Below are 9884 nucleotides of genomic sequence, written 5' to 3' on the forward strand. Positions count from 1 at the left end.
ATTAACTGCACGGTATATTTATTACTACTAGGAGAAAAAGCTACATATTTATACGAAAATGCAAAACAGTGAGCTTGCATAAGTAGGATTTATTTAATTGTATGTAAAGATATAAATCGCTCTTCAGATTTTTGGTTCATTTAGTTTCCATCTATTGTGAGAAGTTCTGAGGAATGCTTTATATATTGTAGTGCACATAAAATATTCTGATATATAATATCTATTCTTACAAAAATACAGTAATGTTTGAGAGCTTTTGATATTGTGATTATATTTTATGTGATTGCTGATAATTGCAAGATATATAAATATTGTTCTAGTATTTAAAGATTGAGGCTAAATACAGCCATAAAAGTAACATGGCTTTGCTAACGTAAGGTAAAAATTTGGTCAGAAACTACTCAGCATTTTTTTCACAATTTGTTTTTTTCAGCCGCTTTTTTTTGTCCCTGTGGATTTACATTATAAATTAAGAAAGTAAGACACCTGTTTCATTTCTAGCCAAGCACGGTAGAGCTGGATAAGTGTTAGATACCTATGAGACCAGCACCATCTAGTGTTAATATTTTATAGGGAAAATTTCCTTTTCTTAATAATTGCTGATATTTCTTCAAGGAAGAATTTTTAAAATTAACTTTGATTCTTGGACTGAAACTGCATTTGTATTTTAAAGTCACCTAAGGGACTAATACAATCCATGAAAAAAATGTCATTGCTGTGTGGGTGCTCACTGCTTTCTAATACCTAAGAGGCAGGGCCACACTGGAAAGAAAGAAGCAAAGTGGTGTCTCAGTATTTCTCTGCTTGTGTAGATAATCTTTTTGTTATGATTATTTTACGAAATAAATTAGAAGGATAAAGCACCACTTCTATATTTTGGGGTGAGGGGGGTGTGTGGTATTTTCTTACCTTCTGAGTACCTGTGTCTTAGTCTCTTAAACAAATGAAATTAATGGAATAAATCTTGCTTTCTTCTCCCCTCCAATTAAATTCAAATATAAAGAAGTCAGGTGATATACAAAGGCCATTTTTAACTTAGGGTTCCATGACCTTCTATGGTTGAATATATACTTCATGGAGAGAGAGAGAGAAAGCGATTTTGCAGAATTACTATTTTAACCTGTTGTGGATTATACAGATCACCCTTGAAAAAGGCAGTGTAATCACAAAAAACCTTTGCAGTTCATTTTTAGAGATATTTAAGTATCACTTTATATTTTTTACTCTAAATTTCTTCCTGTAGTTTCGTCTAAATCTGTGGAGATGAATACTTTGTTACTCTGCGGTACAGTGTCTAGCAAATATGACTTGGAATATGCAGCTGAGTGTTTTGTTCTTTAAGAACAAGTACGTGCCAGAAATTGAGTCTTTTTCTCCTGAATTCTGTAATTCAGGTGTAATTACGATTGGTGGAATTACATACAGATGTTAAAAGGAACAAATCCAGTATCTATGTGGATAAGTTTTTTTACTGCATTTAAATATTTTAGAACAGCATTTTCCTGTCAGGTATGAAGGGGACCATCTAAACAGGCTTTAGAGATCTCTTTCGTAATTCAATATCCATTAGAATGTGTATTGTATTACTTTAAAAATAGAGCAGTGAATACATTTCCTTTCTGTTTTCAGGCTTGTGTGGATGTAAGAGCAAGCAGTGTATTCTGGCAACAAATGGAATTAGCAGAAACCATTCAAGGACAGCCCAAGTTACCAGAGTGGCTCTCCACACACCCTTCTCATGAAAACAGGGCTGAGCACTTAGACCGACTTATCCCAGAGGTGAGCAGAGTTGAAGTATGTCTTTTTCTCTTAAGATGGTTGCCAGAATTTGTTTGGTATTGATTCACAAGCTACTCTTTTAGAATTGTGCTTATCTTTCTCCTTACAGAATTTTTCTGTTACAAAGCTCTTTACCTTTTATTAAATAAGGAAAAATTAAGGTAGCACAGGTAAAAATAAGATTATGTTCTAGAGTTGGATTTTTTTTTTCTGATTTCTGATTGAAGTGTAGCATTTTTGCTTTTGAATGGCCTTCCTGGTATAGAAGTGACAATGTCTCATCCATTCTTTTATCTTTTTTTGCCACTTTGGAATTTAGTTTAAGTTGGATCCCTAAACTGTCTTGACTTCTCTTGCTTTGGTAGCTAGCCCTAGGCTGTTAAATAGAGAATGCTCCATCCTATCCTGTGTCTCTCACTGATGTAGGATTGAATACACCTTGAATAGCTGCGCCTCAGAAGAATGTCAGATCCCCAGCAGAAGATTTCTTAATAGGCCTAGTTATTATATGTCTCTGTAGATTTGCAGCCTGCTTTTTTCTTCACATCTCTGATCTGTCACATTAGGGAGGAAATTTTACCCCACTCCAAGGAACTTGAGCTGATTCACACAGTTGCTGATCAGTCTGCAGTATTTTCTCTTTCTTTCAGATTTCCTCTCAGAGGAATGCCGAGTGGATAGCTACTTGGGGGTTGTCTTAATTTGATGTGCTACTCACTGGTAGCTGAAGGACAGAGAACCGTTCCAAGTTTAGTAATGTTAGCTTGTTTAGTGTTTCTTTAAGTAGTGGGGTTTTCAACTACAGAAAATTAACATGTATTGGGTTTTGCTTAGTTTTTTGTTTTTAAGATAGTGTTAAAGCACTTCACAACAGTACTGTTTTTCAGGAACCTAAATTGTGTTTAGAAATTTGGAAATTTGAAATAGTTTCTTATCATCTCTTTTTAAAAAAAAACCTCTCAGTCACTCTAAGTCTTTCTGAATTCCAAACTGTAAGACAATTGAAGATTTATTGGCAGAGGGAGTACTAAAATGTTGAGGTGTTTGCTGTTTTCAAAAGAGAAAAAAAGATTTTCATGAATCCTTTGATGAGAATGAATGCAGTGAATATTCTAAATGATGGCATAAATCTAAATCAGCATTAGGGGTAGGACGCTGGAAACCAGCTAGGCTGAACATTTTAAATTATTAAACTTTGCAAAGAGAGGATGTGAGACTTTTGATGGATTTTTCTGACACATTAGAGCAGCTGAATGGAAAATTACGCTTGTTGTGGAGCCTCAGTTTAGTTAGATTGAACATAAAGGATTCAGGATCCTTTATTTTCATACAGTTATTGACTGGCTTATAAAGCGGTAATAAAATAAGTTACTACTTATGGTCTACCTCAGGACTGAGCAAATAAGTTAAATAACTGAGGAACTGTGTAGAACTGTTATTTCTGTCTTATCTCTGGTAGTTTAACAGGTGGAGCAACCTTCATCTTTTTATAACCACTCTCCCTTCCAAGAGCAGTGGAGTCTAGGAATGAGGAGATGTTTTCATTTGCCTTTTACCTTAAACATTCTTTGGAGTAGGATGAGAAAGCAGGGGCCAAAGGCTCCCTGTGTTCAACGGAAGTTCACTAGATAAGTGAGGTTGATACTGCAAAAGTGGAATAAAAATGAAAGAAAGTATGTAGAGGTGGTGTTGGAGGCTGCTTGTCTGAAGCGTTGACTCCCCTTCATCTGACCTGTCTTCTTGAAGCTAGTTCTCAGGCATTTAAAGGGAATCCCAGGGCTTTGTTGTTCAGTATCGGCGCCTTTTTTGTTTCATTGTTCACATACCTAAAGCTTTTTAGAACAGTATGTTTACCATATATTAATGGCCACTAGCTATTCAGAGTCCAGGAGGAGAAGCCACAAAGGGCCTTTTTATCTCTAGTATCTCTCTGTGAAGGAACTGTATTTCTTAAGACTCAGTATTAGATCCATTGTGAGTGTTGTTGTGTTTCATATGCTCATGGTTTTGAAGCTGAAATGGTTTCCAGGACAATACAATACGTATTACTAGACCAGCTACTGTAGTGGGGGAAATATGGACAAGTTTTTTGACTTCTCAGGCCACAGATGTTTCTCTGCAGGACTTCTTGTGCAAGCAAGTTCACAATAAGCTGTGATCATATAAAGTGCGAGTTTTTCTTCAGGTAATGAAGTGGCATGTCTCAAAGAGATGACTTAACAGTCTCAGGAAATGTAAATTAAAGCAGGAATATCATGGGGATTGTCCCGGGGGTAAGTAAAAGACAGGGAGCAAATCAAATGAGTTTTAAAAGATCTTGCCTCTGGTTTTCTGAACAAGTTGGAAGCTACAGCCAAGCTGAGGAATTAGTAAATGAAAGAGCTATAAGCAGTTACAAAGCGATGGTGTCCTGGAAAGGAAATAAAGGAAATTAAAAAGATTTACAATGTTTTTAAAGGATTTCTCCCTCAGACTGGGAGAGATTTGGATTGTCAGCTAGGAAAACAGAACATACTGTTAATTAGGAATCTTAAATCTCTTAGAATTCCCACATGGAAGGTGGTGAGATGTTTGATGAAGGCCTATGCATTTTATTTTCAGAAAAAGAAATCTTAGAATAGTTTTATAGTAGCAGGAATGATGCTTACCATTGTTCTGGAGAGAAAAATTGTGGAAGTGTAGTGCCAGAGAGCAGCTATAGGATTTTCTTGTTATCTCTAAACTTTTTTATTTTAACATTCTCTAACTTTCTACAGTTTGTCTTCCTTTTTCCTAGTATGCTGTTCAAATAGAGACTGTACATCAGCTGAAGCCTCAGCTAATACTGAATAAACCAGAAGGTTATCTACTGAGCCTTGCCTGTGACACAAAAATTCATCTTGACGTGACATTTGCTTTTTTGGCATCATGTTGTTGGCTCAGATTCCATTTTTGATTCACTGTAACTCCTGTTTCCCACTCTTTCTTGTGGAAATGCCATGGTGAGATTGTTTCAAGAGTAATACTCAGTTGGGGTATGTAATCTCTACTGCTCTTTTGTTTGCTAGGTCAATTAACTCATCAACAGAAAAAAGTTAATTAATTTAGTTTGGCAAGATCCGTTCCTGTTAAATCCACATTGAATGTTTATTTTTATTATTGTTTGGGTAGTTACTGCTTATTCCTCTTATCTGCTGCCTTTTGGATATAGAAGATATATTTATTTCACTTCCTTTTCATGGATGGTTTTGTAGTTTTGTATATTTGGCCTTTGGTTATGATGTGAAGATTGCTTCAGATACTTCTAGCAGTGTAATATATTAATTAAGCCCCATCAATGTGAAAACTTAAAGGAAAATAAGAATAAAAAATACTGACCTGTGTTTCTATCCTCCCCATAAAACTGTTAAAAGTTTTGTCGGAATTGTTCTTTTGTGTCAACAGAAGCAGTGAAAGATTTGAAGTAGTATTATATAAAAGTTGCTTTTCTTCTCTAAGTAACAAATTGATCCATTCTTTTAATCATCTTTTTGCTACTACTTCATTTATAGAACCTGTTTTCTTCCCTATGCCTGCTAATTGTAGTTAATTTTGCAACTTGTTTCTTATTTAAATATTTTTTTCCTTTTTTTTTTCCCTACATGCTTGTGCTGTTTCTTAGTTTTTGTCAGACTTGCAAGGTCAGAGCGTAAGTCAGCCCTGCCGAGGTAATCACAGTTAATACACAAGAGACTATAACCCTTGGCCTGGTTTGCTGACAAGAGAATGATGTGGCTTTTATACTGAGAGAGCTGACAGCCTGAGAGGTAGGGTGCACTCCAAAAGACTGTAAGGTGTCGAGATGCAGCAGTTAGCCTGGTATCTGTGACAGTGGTGGAGGATTAATACTGAGAGCTAAAAAATACTCATTTTTGTATTTTTCCCAGCTGGTAGGCTTTATATCAAACCTATAGGATGAGGCAGACCTCTGTGATTCTTATACCTTTCCCCCACCCAGAATGTTGCAGGTGACTGCAATTGTACTAATAAGAAAAACAGCTTCAACTTTGTTACTTACAAGCAATCATTTTGATAGTTTATTTGAGATCTCCTGAACTGGTAAGCGTGCAGGTGGTCTTTAGTCTGAATAGCAGTCCTTCTCTCTTCAGGCTAACCAGAAAAGGAGAGCATTAAAGTACTCTCAGTTCCCAGGTGAATCTGTGTACTCTCTAGCTAGTTAACCTTGTCTCAGTTCTGTCCGTTGTCTTTATTGAGAACACTCTTCAGTAAAAACAGTCAGTGAAACGTGTTCTTATTATAATGTCAATATGCATGTGCTTCATTAAGAATGCTTTACTTATCCTCTTAGCCAAACAGTCAAAAGCCATTTTACTTGAGCAATTACTAGATTTGAGGTTGCTAGTGTTACCGAAATCTCGGAATGAAGAACTTATCGACACCAATGTGATGTAGATAAGCAGACACTTCTTTATTGACGGCCGGGTGCGTGAGCGAGTCCTCTCGCGATCAACGCACACCAGGTCCCAAACTCAGATTCCATATATAGAACTTATTCATACATATTCATTAGTTATTCATGCATAATCATAAAGTTTCCCGTAAATCATTTACATACTCTCCTCCTATATCCGATTCTGCGCAGTAAAGCTTAGAAAGGTCTAGAAATGGGTCTAGGGTACGATTTGGGTAGGTGGTATATGAGTCGGTGGTCGCGATCTCCCCCTGCCGGAATTACCTTTTACTAAAGTTCACAGTTTCTTGGCAGGTAACTACAAGCTGTTCCAGTCGACTCTCCCCAGTTCCCATTAATCCTACATTCTGACATCTCAATATACTTTCTTTATACAGAAGACTAGTTAGATACAAAGAACCTTTCAAACTCTAAATTATTACTTAAGCTTCAACAATGATTCCAACCCATTCTTCTGGCCTTAGTACAAAATGTATAAAGGGTTTCACAACTACTTTTACTAAATAATCATAACTTTCTTCAACATATTTTTATCTTCCTATATTTCTATTCTATATAATAACTCTATAAAATCAGTTAATCAAACCAATAAAATCAATTGATCTCAACTCTTTAACAAATCGACAACACTAGGGATTTTGGAAGTACAGTACAGCTCACCACATTGAGCTGCCCTGTCTTTCAGGGAAAACTGTATTGTAAGCTCCTCAGTCTGTTACTGGCACCTTGATGACGTTATGGAGCTACTGGCACAAAACAGAATAGCAGCAGTCAACTGAGCCAGAGAAAGAACACTTTCTAACTAGGGTTGAATGTTGCATGGCAGTCACAAATGTACGTACGAGGGCTGCTTTCACTAGAATGCGCAGTCATAGCTGTCTTTTAACAGTGAGATGACATGTCAACACAGCTTACCATTCTCAGAACTGTAGTCTTTTTAATGGCATGTGAGTTGATGGTGTTGAATAGATAACTTCTACCCACTTGGACAGCTTTACGTCTAGCAAGAATGCTAAGACATCTACAGGGTGAAAATGTTAGCTCTGAAATACTGTTTTTTTGTCTTTGCTGTTGTGACTTTATTATTTTAGATAAGTAAAACTATGGAAATTGGCCAGACGCTATATAGCCACGAAAACCAGAGATAAAAAATTGCTAAATTAGTTTAAAAGAGGATAACGTTGCCCTTTCCAGGATACAGCCTAAATCTTTATATTTCCATTTGCCTTGAATAATGCTGCTTGACATTAATGCAGTCTCGCAGCAGCTTATGTTCTGGAAGAGAACAAGAGAAAACTCTTGGTTTGTCATAAATGTCAGTTTAGAAATTAATTGGACACTGAAGCAGAAGAATGTTCAGCGGTATGGTTGCATTTGGTGACTACATGGACAGTCATGCTGTCAAAAACGGAATACTGAAAACTATTTGTATTTTTTTAGTTAGGCAAGAGTAATATTTGCATGCCTAATCTTGACTTGTGTAGCCAGTAATTTGAATGTTACATTTCAGCATGAAATAGCTGCAGAAGCTCTTGTTGCATTCCTGGAATACATCTTTTTCCAAAACCAGTTGTTAAATTTAAATGTTATTTGTTCCTAGCCATTTACAGCAAACTCTTGATCAGTTTACTGTGGTAAAGTCAGGGAGAAATGTGGTTTGGTACCTCCTTATACAAAGAAACGAGTTAAGAAGCTCTGCTCTTCTATTTTAAAATCTGCTCTAGTAAGATGTTTCCAGTGTCTCCTGTGGAACAATACCAGATTGCTTCAAAATGATGGGCAAATACTTAAGCTTAGGTGTACTGGAATATTTGGTCTGATACTTCAGCCAAATCTGGTGTATATAAAGCAGATTAAAAATGTGTGCTTAGTTTTTTAAAGGCAGTGCTAGGACTGCTGTGAAAACTGTGTTACTTTCTTCCTCCTCTTTAATTGATCCAGAACATGTGAATCAACCCACGCTTCCCACTAACACTCCCTAGTGCTGGTCAGGAGGCACCTGACTGCAACTAGGGACAGGTCTGGCCATCACTTTCCAAGAATCCATGGTTATGAAATGAAGTGGAATAAAGTATACATTTGAACTTATTTTCGTATGAAAGGATTAGAAATAAAGCTGGTTGTTAAACTACCCATATTTTTATGCTTTTAATTGAGGCCAAGATACAGATAATATTGCGTAGAAGTGGCCATACCACAGTGACCATTGATTAATGCTATCAGGCTAGTTTTTGATTTGGTGTTTTACTTTGCAAATCTTGAAAAAATAGTTCTCAGTGGAGATGTATAACCCATTAAAATTCTACATGTAATATTTTGGTAGATGGTACATAGGATCTTACTTTTCTTGATGAGTTTAAATGGGTCTTGTAGGAGAATCCATGGATACTAGTTGGTCTGTGTATAGCCACTTGCAAAATAATGCATTGGACTTAGTTGTGTGGTATCCATTGTTAGTTCTAAAACTTAATGCCTGTTTGTATGGACTAAATAAGGTGTGTTCAGCTTTGTTAAAATGAATGCCAACTTAAGCATCCTTTAAAACAGCTGACTTTTTAGAATTTTATATCAACTTCTCCACAGTGCCTTTGAGACAATGAGGTTGATCCGTTGTCATACCTTTCTCAGATTGCTCACGAGACAAGGTGATCTGGGGGGAGTGTGCTGCTGCTAGTGGGTTTTGATTCTTGGGGAAATTCTTTGGCTCCTTTGTGCCTGTACTTTCTAACCTGTAGAATGGAAACAATGGCACTTACTCACTGAACAGGAGAAACTTAAACATTGGTCTTTTAGTGCTAGTCTTTTTATCCAGATAAATTTTTACATTCTAGAGACATTATTTTCTTTGAGTACTTGGAAGCTGTGTATTTGAATGCTTGTTGGAGATGAGATCACTTGTGTAACTGGACTTTAACTATAGTGATCAACCATCTGGATCTCTGTGCTGAACAGTTAAATGTCCATTAGTTATTGGAGATTTTTCCTCCTTTTTTAAGTCAGACATCTATATATAGTTACTTCAATAACAGAACATATCTGATGAAGTAAAATATTAAAAGCCCTTTTTTCTTGATGCCGTCATTTTAATTTACGTGCCAATGTAAATTAAAAGGTACTGATGTTGACAAGTATCACAGAATAGTTGAAGAACTTCTTATCTATTTCTGCTGTACCTTTTAGAGTATCCATTTTGTGAGACAATGTGGGAAAATGATTTTCATTCTTCATTTTTTCTCCCCATTGTTTTACCATATTGTTACTTTTCTTCTCAGGAATTCTTGTTTCTGTTGAAAAGCTGTTGAGTAAGAGCTCAGAGTCTGTATTATACTCACCAAGCTTTATGTGCAAGTGCAGACCTTACTGGAAAGCCAAATCGTTGACTGAAACCTTTTTTGTTTTCTTACTTAAATGAGCTTGATTTCTTTTCCTATGTATTCACAGGCTCTTAAAATAAGAGAGAGCTGCAATTGCCCATCTCTTTCTGGACCAGATCCTCGCCTCATTTTCAAACTTAACATGCAACATCTCCTGGAATCGTCTAAAGATCAAGAAACCCCAAATTCTACAAAACGAGATCTCTCAAAACCAAAACTGGATTTTCCTCACACTCAAAAAGTGGAAGATATGCCAGTAACTTTTGCAGTTAAACCTACAA

The sequence above is a fragment of the Falco punctatus genome, assembly GCF_963210335.1.
Source record: "Falco punctatus genome assembly, chromosome: 11".
NCBI classification, from domain to species: domain Eukaryota; kingdom Metazoa; phylum Chordata; class Aves; order Falconiformes; family Falconidae; genus Falco; species Falco punctatus.